Source organism: Mytilus californianus, unplaced genomic scaffold, assembly GCF_021869535.1.
Source record: "Mytilus californianus isolate M0D057914Y unplaced genomic scaffold, xbMytCali1.0.p SCAF_5, whole genome shotgun sequence".
NCBI classification, from domain to species: Eukaryota; Metazoa; Mollusca; class Bivalvia; order Mytilida; family Mytilidae; genus Mytilus; species Mytilus californianus.
This window is the reverse complement of record NW_026262701.1, coordinates 24,340,571-24,346,570: the sequence shown is the minus strand read 5'-3', so window position 1 is coordinate 24,346,570 and position 6,000 is coordinate 24,340,571.

The following is a 6,000-nucleotide window of genomic DNA, read 5'->3' as shown; positions in this document are numbered from 1 at the left end:
AATAGAAAGTTCTAATCATTCCATCAGTCTCTGATTTCTAAACTGCACAGTAACAATATTCTTTTATAAACAACTATAAATATTGTGTAAACATATTATAAGGCCACACAAAACAAATTAGGCCAACTAAATAAATATGATAGTTACAATATCATAACATTGGTGTTCGGTTCTTAACATAATTGCTTTCAAATATTTAACTTTTACCGTTCCTGATGAAGGTTAGTTTTCAAATCTGGAACAAATATAGAGAAAGACTTACTGCAAGTGTTTGACCAATCAAAATGGCATAAAAAGATAGAGAGAAACCAACATGAAACACAAAATCCTAAGATGGAAATCATGATTCCAACTGTATATAAAAGTGAAATGTATGGTCTTTGTTAAACTCATCCTTGTAAATAGATATTTTTTTACACCTGCGAAAATTTAAATCTTGTTATATTACCATCGTTAGAGGCCAATTGAGTTAATTTATATAATTAATACATGTTTATTGTAAGACTACATGATATAGAACTGCTCATGATATAAAGCCCCAGTGTGTTATATATAGATAAAGTCAATGAACTTTAAGCACGTGTAACTGTTAATATTGTCAATCAAGATAAGATAGGCGGAGTCTCTATAAATGTAAATAGATTGATAAGATGATATAGCAATATCATTACAAATCTTTCATGACAAGTTAATATATTTGTATCCAGTATAAAAATGGCTGTAGAAGGGTATAGAAATATAGTAACCTTGAATTATCCTGTCCGGCAGTAACCCATTCCGAGGGACATTAAATCCAATGCGTCGGGTAGGGAGTGTGCTAAGCTTTCTGCAAGTTAAAGAACCCTTGCGGCCCCTCATTGAGGAGTGCCTATGACAGAGTTTTTTCAATTATTCAACACATCCTCCTATCAGTTGCAATCCGAATTTACCCGCCCTCTATCCCATTCCACCATTTTTTTAAGACCCTACCTACTGCTCGATGTATTGTTGATGTGTTCTAGTACCGATTATACATGAAGTATTTGCCACTGGACGGTACTCAAACATAACAAAAACCGCCTTTTTCCTCTATAAATGCTGAAAGTTGGACACAGGCTTAACCCTTGGATCATGCTCTCCCAAACAGAATTGTGGTCCCTGACTTCATTTGCCTCACTAGAAATAAGTGTCAGTCTACGCCACTGTCATTATCACAGAGTAAATTTATCAAAACAAATATATAAAGTAGTATCAAATTTCTCAATTTCGTGAAAATGAATTTAATCCGTTATCACGAATATTAAAAAAAAAATGTGAGAACGAATTTAATCCGTGATCAAAAATAAAAATATGTGACACTTATACCTAAGATTCGTTATCACAAATTGAATACGTGACTTATACAATTCCTGATAACGATTTCAATTCATGATCAAGGTTTTTGACTTTCGTGATCTCCAATTTAAAATACATCTTTGAGATGTCTTACATGGGCTAAGAACCTTGTATAGTAAGTATCTTAAAATTGCAAGTATCGTCCAAGGTCTACCAATCTAAGTGAGCAGCATCTGATGATAAAAAGCGTTATAATTGCACCCCATAACACAATTTGGGTTTGTTTTTTTTTTTTTTTGTCTTTTCGGCTCTTCAACGCTTGTATTAAGTTTTGGATTTCAAATGTTTTGGCCTTCCTCGATCATTACTGTTGAAACATTTTAAATTCATTGTCGAAATGCAGAACTGGTTCGGTAAAATTGGTACAACGTTAATCTAATTGTCATTTTGTAATTTTATAACATGTTTTTTTTATCGAGTCTTTAAAATGTAAACATATGTCTTCTTTACTAGTCAAGTATCAACGGAGGCCAGTTAAGAACCTCCCAAAATATATTTGAATTCCAGATCACATATCATCGACATATTAGCATTAACTGATGATTAGCTCACGATGTTGCTATAGCATCAAAGGTACTTATATCTTGTTATATTCAAAAAGCGAACTGGAAAATTCATTTAATCTCGAAAAAACTAATTTACTGACCTATTAAATGTCTGTTTGAAATATATAAGTAGGATATAACAATAAATAATTTGCAAATTATCTCCTTTAATATTTTATTTTCTTGTTTAATGAAATTATTTGTTTGTGAAATATCGTCAGAATATAACATAACCGATCATATGATTGTTAAAAATTCAGCACTAATTAGAAATTTACAATGCATGGATACATTAGTCAGTCCCAAAACAATTGAAACAGGATACTAACATGTCAATGAACTAAAGTTATGTAAAAAATGATTATTCATAAATGCTCATAAAACCATCTGCTCGTTAGAACTGCTGGTGCTATATTGTCTTCTTTCAAATAAAATAACATTGGAGGGGGAATAGAGAGAAGATACAAAATTAAAAATAATAAGGAGATGTGTTATGATTGTCAATAAGACAACTTTCCACCAAAGTTTAAGTGGGTGTAAGCAATTATTGACAACCGTATGGCCTTCAACAATGAGAAAAACCCATACCATATAATCGGATATAAAAACTATGAAACAATTCAATTGAGAAAACTAACAGCCTTATTTATTACAATTCAATTTACGAAGAAAATATGTGATAGACATGAACCAACGACAACAACTGAACTACAGGCTCCTGACTAGGAACAGGTACATACAGAATGTTGCAGGGTTCAACATAAACACACTCAACCCCTTAACCTTGGACAGTGGTGTTACAGCCACCATAAGAACAAACTATAAAAATCAGTTGAGAAAGGCTTAACTCATCAGATCGATACAAAGCAGAAAAGCATATAACAAAAACACAGACCGGACGTTGCAAGAAATTCTATAAACCTCACAACAAAAAGACAGATCTGAGAGTACTCGCAGTTACTAAAAGCTAGTTTAAAGCCACTAACAACTAATAAAACAAATCATGTATCTAACACTGAAATATCAATCAGTACACATTCAACATCCAACGGATTTAGTGTAAAGCCAAAATATAGCTATCGACAGATTGTAGTACCGTGAATGTGCATATATGTGTAACAAGAATATTTACTAATAATATGGTTTTAATTTACTGATAACATAATCAATATGTATACCAATAAAAACAATGTTCAAAGATCTAATTACAGTGTTTAATTGGTAACCCTTTAAACTAATTTTTTTTTAAAGGATTGATACTTTTACTCAATGCTCTTCAACTTTGTACCTGTTTTGGCTTTCGGGCTTTTTTGATCTGAGCGTCACTGATGGGTCTTGTGTAGACGAAACGCGCCATATGCAACTAAACCAGTCATAATTACGTTCGATAACTCTGCATGTTACTGGTTTAATTAGGATTATGAAAAATTTACTGGTAACCCGTGTAATGAATGATTTAGAAAATTGAAAAATATAGATATTTCACCTCGGGGTTTCGAGGTTTTTTGTTTTATTAATATAAAATAATATCATAAAATAATTTCTATAAGAATCGGATCATACTAATCTACATAAGTCTTGTCAAAACTTACATGAACTTACATCGTGATTAGGTGCAGTGTTTGTTTTCTTTGACATGTTGATGACTTAATATCTCCTCAATCAAGCAATGTCCTTGGGTATTATTAGAGTGACAATAACGTGTCATATTTAATTGCAATATAAACAGTGAAATTAAATTGTGTTATTTGCATGGGCAAAATTAGTGTCGAACATCATCTACGTTTGAAAATTTTTGGTCGCCATTTTTTTACGTAACTTCGAAATTTTTTCAAAACAAAAAGCATGTATCCACTTTATCAAAAGACAAAACATTTGATTGTATGCTGCTTTAAGGTAAGACAAAAAACGCATGCATCCAACAGTTTTTTTATTTTCATCGTTAAAATATTACAATATATATTTTCACAAGTCGACCTACGCTGTCAACATGGTCAATGTAAACAATGCATGGTTGATGCATATAAATCTTTGTTTTGGGTGCGAGAGACTGTTTCTAATAAATATATTAAATTAAAGGTGAAATAAGAAATTTCTAAAAACAATAAGACACACTTTAATAAATATTTCACAAATTACTTTTTAATTAATTGCTAAATGAATACATGTTGTGTCTTTGTTTACTTCCGACATCGTCCGCCATTTTCAAAATATTGTTAACGAATGCCAAAATGTAAACTTTTCAATCAAATTTTGAAGCAAAAAGTTTGTTACCTAAACTGATTTGGGTTTCGATTTCATTTAAATGAATGTGTTGTCGATCTTTTTAGGGGTTGGAAGGATATTATTAACAAATAATAAGTTGAGAAAATTGATCATATAAGAAGGTCCCATTGCAATTTTATTGAGTTTTAACGAAGAAGTCAACGGAGGCTGTGTGGTTATGTCACCTCCATTTTCAAACTTAATTTGAAGCAAGAAATCATATTTCTGAACTGAAACTTAAAACATTTTTAATTGTAAAAATGAAAATACTATAAAACGCGGGGTTGGAAGGTAAAATACTCAATGTAACAAAAAAGTTATGATCGTTTAATCTATGTAGCCCGTTCATTTTCATTGATAATCAATCGGCCATTAATGATATACAACTGAATTGTAAAAGTCACGTGATGACCGCGATAGTTGGATATGGTCTGGCTTAATAAAGTATTAGCCTAGTACCTTTTGATAGCTATTATTTGTGTGTGTCTCTGTCCTGTTTGTTCTCCCATTTATCTGTATTGTAGTCCTGTCATGTAATCTTGTCATTTTAATGTTATATTTAACATTGCCATAAAAGCGGGAGGTTTGGCTAGCCACAAAACCAGGTTCAACCCACCATTTTGTCTTAAAATGTCCTGTAACAAGTCAGGAAAATGGCCATTGTTATATTATAGTTCGTTTCTGTGTGTGTTGCATTTTAGTGTTGAGTTTCTGTTGTTTCGTTGTTTTCCTCTTATATTTGATGTGTTTCTCTCAGCTTTAGTTTGTAACCTGGATTTGTTTTTTTCTCAATCGATTTATGAATTTCGAATAGCGGTATACTACTGTTGCTATTATTTACCCGAATCGTATCTAAGTTGCCGGTCTCGGTTAACAACATCACCATAAACATTAGGATGTGATATTCCTTTTAAAATAAGTTTTCTACAGGTACAGCCAAACTTCCAACCCAAATATTTGTATCTATGGAAGAATTAAGTAAAGGTGTCAAGTAATTTGTGGTAACGAAATCCATGACTTAATAAATTACCAGTAATACATAGATTATGCTCATTGAAATCCAAAATGTCACTACAGACAAGGGAATAACCAACAAGTTGTGATATATAATCACCGTAAGACATCACCGTCCATAAAAGGAAAATCAACAAAAGGGAATGAAAAATCGTTCCTTTTGTCGAAAATCTTGTATAGAGTTTCTCGTATAAAACTGAAATATCTAAATCTAGGAGAGACGAGTTATTGCTTTAATATTTGATTTATTTGAAGTAAGTTCCTTTGGGTAAATTTCGGCAGTATATGTAAAGAAATCTTAATAATCTGTCGAAAAATTATCATCAAGATAACGGTAAGTTTTGTTGAATTCATCCATTAAATGCAATTTAAAGAAAGTTTATTATACAGATTTTACAACAACACCTCGTTTATCAGGAAATTTCTCAAATCAATTAACCTTTAAAATGCGAGATTAAACGAGCATTTTAAAATATAAATTAGAGTATTGACAGAAAAAATATGGCGGGAAATTACAAGAGATAAATCTAATCAACATTGGTGTATCATGATTTATCAAACTGGTATGAACAAGTTTAAATGCACACATAATTAGAGAAACAAATTTACCTGAAATTTCTGGGTTATGATTGAACTGCAATCGGAAAACCTCGGGTGTCCCCGCTTCTCTCCATCTTTTTAGATGGAGGTACGGAATCGGCCTAGTTTTGACGAATGGATTGAAATGTTGCTAGTTGGATCTAATGCAGTTTATAACCTGATAATAAGATTGAGAATTGAAATGGGGAATATGTCAAAGAGA